Genomic DNA, 7,744 nt, shown 5'->3' on the forward strand with positions numbered 1-7,744 from the left:
AGGGAGGGAGGGAGGGAGGGTTCATGGATGGATGCACCGGTGGATCCAGGGCAGGACGGGCTCCGGGCAGGGTCGGCACTCGGCCGTCCCTGAGCCCCTCACTCCGCAGCCACGGCGCGTCTCTGCCGCAGCCCACCCCCCCTCCCCGAGCCCCCCCAGCCCCCCCAGATCCTCCCCAGCCCCCCCGAGCCCCCCGCCCCCCTCCAGCCCTCCAGGACAAAGCCCTGTGTGTTCCCGGTGCTGTCCCGGGGCACCGGCACGGGCGGCCAGAACCAACTCTCTGCGTTGTCCTCCGGCTGTGCCCCCCCTGGGACCCCCCAGCCCGCTTTGCGCCCCCCCCTTCCACCTCAGCACCCCAAAAACGCCCTGCGGGTGATGGGGGACCCCCCTGTTATTCCCTCCTGCTCCGCTCCACGACCCCCACGCCCCCTCCCCAGGCCGGCAAAGGGGAGCGAAGCCCCTTCCCTGCCGCGTCCCGGGGGCTCGGGGGGGGTCTGGGGGTCCCACCCCCGGGCAGGTGGAAGGGCCCGGGCTCAGCCCTCGGCGTGGCTGGGTCTGGCCGGGATCGCGCCGGGATCGGGGCCAGGGCTTGGCTCTGGCCGCCATTCCCTGCTGGAAAATGGGGCCGAAAGAGTCCAGAGCGCCGCGATGGCCGCGCCCCCAGCCCCCTCCCAGTTTTTTTTTTGGGGGGGTCCGCTGCTGTCGCTGCTGTCGCTGCTGTCGCTGCTGTCGCTGCTGTCACCAGCAGCTCCCCGCGGCGCGACAGAGCCAGGCAGGGGGAGTGACAAAAGGAGCATCCCCCTCATCCAGCTCCGTGTGAGGACCGGGGGGGGCGGGGGGGGGCACATTCCCATTCCCCAGGGTCTCTTTGACACCCCCCCCCCCCCAAAATGTGACCCCACGAGGTTCCCACCGTCCCCGTCACCCCCCCGGACCCGCCGGCGCGGGGGGTGTTGAGGCGCTGCCCGGCAGGAGCAGGTGGCCCCAAATTTGGATTATTTTAACCCAAACCTCCCCGGCAGCTCCGACCCCCCTCCCCTCCCCCACCGCGCCCCCTTCTGCGACTCCGACCCGCCCCTCCCCCCCTCCCCTTTCGCTCTCTGTCCCCTCTTTTCCCGGTGCTGTCCCTGGGCGCCTTCCAGTTTTCCCCGTCCCGGGCTCTGGAAAGGCGATCAGGGAATCGCAGGGAAACATCCAAGTCAGCTCAGGAATTCGCGCGGCGGGAGTGGAAGGAATGAGGGCTCCCGGCCTTAACTCTGCCGCCCCCGTCCCCGTGTCACCGTGTCACCGTGTCACCGTGTCACCGGGTCACCGGGTCACCCTCCTCATCCTCACCGCCACGGGCGGGGTGTCCCCGCTCCCGCCACAGTGGAAATGTCCCCCCCCCCCAGGGCTCTGTCCCCCCCCAGGGCTCTGTCCCCCCCCGGGGGTCTGTCCCCAACCCTGGGCTCTGTCCCCAACCCTGGGGGTCTGTCCCCACCCCGGGGGCTCTGTCCCCACCCGGGGGTCTGTCCCCAACCCTGGGCTCTGTCCCCCCCCCCGGGCTCTGTCCCCAACCCTGGGCTCTGTCCCCCCCCCCCGGGCTCTGTCCCCAACCCTGGGCTCTGTCCCCCCCCCCGGGCTCTGTCCCCAACCCTGGGCTCTGTCCCCCTCCGGGGGTCTGTCCCCAGTCCTGGGCTCTGTCCCCAACCCCGGGCTCTGTCTCCCCCCCCGGGGGTCTGTCCCCACCCCGGGGGTCTGTCCCCCCCTGAGGGATTATCCCACCCCGGTGCCACCCCCGGGTGACGGTCCCGTCCCGCGGTGGGTGCCGGGGTGTTGTCACCCCCCGTCCTTCCCGGCCCGGTGCCACCACCCGCCGGTGGCCTCGGTGCCCCCCGGCCCGTGGGGGGACTGTGCCCACCGCGGTGCCACCACCCGGGAGCGTCACCCGCCCCCGTCCCGCTGGAATCACCCGGAGCTGGGACCGAAACACTGGGATTTGGACCGAAACACTGGGATTTGGGACAGAATCACCCCGATTTGGGACCGAATCACCCGGATTTGGGACCGAACCACCCGAATTTGGGACCGAATCATGCGGATTTGGGACCGAATCATGCGGATTTGGGACCGAACCACCCGAATTTGGGACCGAATCATGCGGATTTGGGACCGAATCATGCGGATTTGGGACCAAATCATGCGAATTTGGACCGAACCACCTGAATTTGGGACCGAACCACCCGGATTTGGGACCGAATCACCCGAATTTGGGACCGAATCACCCGGATTTGGGGACCGAATCACCCGAATTTGGGACCGAATCACTGGGATTCGGGATCGAATCACCCGGATTTGGGACCAAACCATCGGGATTTGGATCGAACCACTGGGATTTGGACCGAATCCCCCGGATTTGGGATCGAACCACCGGGATTTGGGACCGAACTTTTCCCACCCCACCCTCCTCCCCCAAAATCACCCAACCCCCTCCTGGAATTCCACCCCGATTTCGCCCCATTTTTGCCCCATTTCAGTCCCGTTTCTCCCCAGTTTTTTATTTTTTTTTTTGAAACTCTCCAAAAATACCCCTCAGCTCCACAAAAATAGCCTCGAACCAGAGGGAATTCCTCCCCCTCCAGCTGTTTGGTTTATGGGGTGGCAGCGATGACACCCCCCCCACACACACACCTATTTTTCCTTTCAAAAGAGCGTTTTTCAGCAAAAAGGGGAGGAAAAAAAAAATAAAAATGCCATTTTTTGATGCTGGTACCTCCCATTAACCTCAGATCTCCCCCCAGATATTTCCCCTGGACGGGCTGGGAATGGGAGCAGAAAGGAGCTTTGTCCCTCTGGTTGCACGGCCAGAAAAAAAAGAGAAAATAAAGGGGACATTTTTATTTCCCCCCCCCTTCCTCACTCGCAGCTACTTAGCGTTATGTTTTTATTTAGAATTCACACATTCGCTGAGAATTTTTAATATCATTTAATGTTTTAATATTATTTAATATTTTTATATAATTTAATATTTTCATATAATTTAAAATTTTTATATAATTTAATATTTTTATATTATTTAATATTTTTATATTATTTAATATTTTTATATTATTTAGTATTTTTACATTATTTGATGCCATCGAATTAAATTTGATATTTTTTTTAAAAAAAATCAGTATTTTAATGATATTTAAAAATAAAGGCTCAGCAGGGGTTTTAAGCACCAAGGGGGTTTAAGCACCAAGTTGGTTTGAGGGCATCCACCGATGACCCTATTTTGGGTGAATTCCTCCTAAAAAAGCTGGTTTTAGGCTGCGTAAAACACCCCCCTCCAGGCGGGAATCCACCTTTCCTAAGCTCCTAAAAAAAAGGCCTTTTCCCCGTTTCCCCCCCGGTTTTTTTTGGGGGGGGGGTCGATCACACACAGCCCCTTTGTCCCCCTCTCCGAGGGGCTCCCGAAAGGTGGGAAGGGGCGGGGGGGGGGGGGGAAATACCGGCATTTTTGTGAGATGATGTCAAATTATTCGCCCTCCTCCCGGCCCCCGAGCCAGGCCTCTTCCTCCTCCTCCTCCTCCTCCTCCTCCTCCTCCTCCTCCTCCTGCTCCTGGCGGGATGAAAAGGCGCCTCTTTGGAAGGTGGAGCCGCACAAAGGGCCCCTTTGAGCCCCCGGAGCTGCCTCGGCCCGGGGGGGTTGGAGGGACACGGGGCGGATTTTTGGGGGTTGTTTTTGGGGAGGGGGAAAATTCGCCCCCTCATCGTGGAGGAGGGGGGGGCTTAGAGGGGTAAAAGCAAAAAAAAAATAATAAAAAAAGGCGATTTGGGGCTAAAAAAAATAATAAAGGGGGGTAATTTGGGGAAAAAAGAAAAAAAAAGGGGGATTTGGGAGTAAAAGAATAAAGGGGGGTAATTGGGAAAAAAAAAAGGGGGGATGTTGGGAGCAAAAAAAATAAAGGTGGGCAACTTGGATAAAAAAGGGGCAATTTGGGACTAAAAAAATAAAGAGGGGTAATTTGGGGGGGAAAAAAAGGGGGGGCGATTTGGGAGCAAAAAAAATAGGGGGGATTTGGAGTAAAAAAATAAAGGGGGGCAATTTGGGACAAAAAAAAAAGGGGCAATCTGGGAAAAATAAAAGGGGGAATTTGGACTAAAAAAATAAACGGGGGGAATTTGGGGTGAAAAAAATAAAGGGGAGCGATTTGGGACAAAGAAAAAAAAAAAAAGAAAAAAAAAGGCCATTTTGGGGCCAAAATAAAACGGGGAATTTGGGACTAAAAAAAATAAAGGGGGGCAATTTGGGACCAAAAAAAAAAGGGGGCAATTTGGGGCTAAAAAAAAAAGGGGGGGCAATTTGGGGCTAAAAAAGGGGCAATTTGGGGCCAAAAAAAAGGGGGAATTTGGGCCTCTCCCCAAAAAAGGGGGGAATTTGGGCCAAAAAAACCCCCCCAGGGGTAATTTGGGACCAAAAAAAAAAAGGGGGGCAATTTGGGACCAAAAAAAAACGGGGGGGGAATTTGAGGTCAAAAAAAAGGGACAATTTGGGACCAAAAAAAGGGGGGAATTTGGAGCAAAAAAAGGGGAAATTTGGGGCCAAAGAAAGAAAATTGGGGCCCAAAAAAAGGGGTTTTGCCCCAAACGCCTTCAAATGCACCCGTTCAGCCCAAATTTGAGGGTTCAGCCCCTTGAAATGTTCGGGGGGGAGGGGGCAAAAATGCAAGGGGTGAAATTAAAAAAAATGAAAAATTAATTTAAAAATGAAAAATTAATTAAAAATGAAAAAATAATTTAAAAAATGAAAATTAATTTAAAAATTAAAAAATTAATTTAAAAATTAAAAAATTAATTTAAAAATGAAAAATTAATTTAAAAATGAAAAAATTAATTTAAAATGAAAAATTAATTTAAAATGAAAAATTAATTTAAAAATTAAAAGGCCACCTCCCTACCCCACCCCCCCCGAAATGTTGGAGCACCGAGAGATACCTAAAAAAAAAACCGGGAATAAAGCTGCGGGTGCCGGGATTGGGGGGGGGAGGGGGGCACTGGCAGGAGCGCCCCGCTAATGAGAGCGGTGATTATCCCTAATTAATGAGCGCTGCAAAGAGGTCGGGGATGTTTGTGGGGCCGGGGAGGGGGAGGGAACTGAGGGGGGTTGGAAAAACCATCCCAAGGTTTTCCTTGGGGAAGGGCCCCTCGTTTTGGGGCGAAACCTTGGGAATTTGGGGCAATTTGGGACCAAAAAAAGGGGGGAATTGGGGGCCAAAAAAAAAAAAAAAAAAGGGGTAATTTGGGACCAAAAAAAAGGGAAATTTGAGGTCAAAAAGAGGCATTTTGGGGCCAAAAAAGGGAAATTTGAGGTCAAAAAAGAGGCATTTTGGGACCAAAAAAAGGGAAATTTGAGGTCAAAAAGAGGCATTTTGGTGTCAAAAAAGGGGGGAATTGGGGGCCAAAAAAAAGAAAAGGGGAAACTTGGGACCAAAAAAAAGAAAAGGGGAGATTGGGACCAAAAAAAAAGGGCAATTTGAAACCAAAAAAAGGGCAATTTGGGGCCAAAAAAAGGGGGAAATTTGGGGCCAAAAAAGGGGCAATTTGGAAAAAAAAAAAAAGAAGAGGAAATTTGGACCAAAGAAAGGGGAAATTTGGGGCCAAAAAGGGGGGAATTTAGGCCAAAAAAAAAAAGGGGAAATGTAGGGCCAAAAAAAAGGGGCAATTTGGGACTAAAAAAAGGGGGAAGTTTAGGCCAAAGAAATGGAAATTTGGGACAAAAAAAAAAGGGGGGGGAAATTTGGGACCAAAAAAGGGCAATTTGGGCTAAAAAAAGGGGGAAGTTTGGGGCCAAAAAAGAAAAAAAGGGGAAATTTGGGGCCCGAAAAAGGGGGCAATTTGGGGCCAAACCCCAGAAACGGGGCCGATTTTCCCCTCAAGAACAAACAAAAAAAAAGGGGGGGCAAATTTTTGCCTAAAAATAAATAAATAAATAAATAAATAAATAAATAAATAAATAAATAATAGGGAAATAAATAGGGAAATAAATAGGTAAAAAAATAAATAAATAAATAGCAAGTTTGGGCCCAAACTCACTGTGAAAATTCCAGGTTGGATTTTGTTGGTTTTGGTTTTGTTTTTTTTTAATATTTTGATGATTGTTGGCGTCTTTTTTTGGGGGGGTTGGGGTTATTTTAGGGGCTGTAGGTCGGGTTTTTTCGGGCGAGGGTTGGGGTTGGATCGGGATGGGGGTCCCTGATCCTTCCAAACCACCCCCCCCCTCTCCAAGCCCAGAAGGGGTCTGGGGGGGCTTTGGGGGCACCCAAAAATATTTATATCAAATTTGGGGGGTTCTCTGACCCCAAAATTTGGGATTTCCGGGGATTTTCTGTCACTTCACCCTTATTTTTTTGGGAGGGGATATCTGGGAATAAACCCTCCCTCTCCCCCCCCAGCCCAGGGCGGGTTTGGAGGGGCTTTGGGGGCACCCAAAAATATTTATATTCAATATTTTGGGGGTTCCCGACCCCAAAACTGGGGTTCCTCTGTCACTTTACCTTATTTTTTGGGGGGGAGGGGGATGTCTGGGAACAAACCACCCCCTCCCCAAGCCCAGAAGGGGTCTGGGGGGCTTTGGGGGCACCCAAAAATATTTATATTCAATATTTTGGGGGGGTTCCCCGACCCCAAAATTTGGGATTTCCGGGGATTTTCTGTCACTTCACCCTTATTTTTTTTTTTTTTGGGGGGGGATGCTCCTCCAAACATTTTGGGGGGGCTGACCCCTCCTCAAAGGGGTTTGACCTCTCCTCCCAAAATCTCTCCCGAAGGGGTTTCCCCCCTTTTTTTTTCCTGCTGGAAGGGGGAAGAACGAGGGATTGAGCAGCTTTTGATGGTTCCCATCTCCCATCCTCCTCCTTCTTCTCTCCCCCCTTCCCAAAAAAAAAAAAGGGCCACCTATTTGGGGTGGCAGCGAGCCAGGGCCCCGAAGAGCTGCCCCGCAGCGTCCTCCAAGCTCGGGACAAAGCCTTCCCTGTGTCCCCGCGCCCGGGAGGACGCCGGAAAGGAAAAAATAAAAATAAAAAAAAATAACGAAAAAAAAAAAAAGCAAAAAAAATTAAAAAAAATAAAAAAATTAAATAAATCAAGAGAAAAAAAAAAAAAAGCAGCAACAAAAAACCCCAAACAAACCAAAAACAACTCCCCGAACCCGAACCTAAAAAGCGATTTTTTTTTTCTCGCCGAGGGTCCCACGGTTTGAACGGAGAGCGGGGTCGGGACGGGGTTGGGGGGGGTTTTGGGTTGTTTTTTTGTTTTAAGAAGGAGCGGGATAAAAGCAGCGGGACCGCGAGGGTTTAATGAGGGTCGGGGGGTGCGGGGATTGCGGGGCTGGGGGGGTCCGGGGGGGCTCCGGGGGGGCTCGTTAGGGCTCGTTAGGATCAGGAGTGTCCCGGACTGGCGGCCCCGGCTCAGGAGGGTTTTTGGGGGGGCAAAAATTGCGTTTTGGGGGTAAAATATTGGCCCTAAAATCTCCCCCCCCCCTCCCCCTTGAGGGGGAAAGGGAGTCGTGACCCCCCTCCCAGTTCAGAACGGGGGGAAGGAATCCAGGATTGCTGGGAATGGGAATGGGAATGGGAATGGGAATGGGAATGGGAATGGGAATGGGAATGGGAATGGGAATGGGGGGAGGGGGGGTGGCCCCAAATCTTCCCTCAAAATCGATCCGACACCCCCAGGAATCCAAGAGGGGGAGACAAGAGGGATTTAGGGATTAATCCCACCA

The sequence above is a fragment of the Pseudopipra pipra genome, chromosome 30 (genome assembly GCF_036250125.1).
Source record: "Pseudopipra pipra isolate bDixPip1 chromosome 30, bDixPip1.hap1, whole genome shotgun sequence".
NCBI lineage: Eukaryota > Metazoa > Chordata > Aves > Passeriformes > Pipridae > Pseudopipra > Pseudopipra pipra.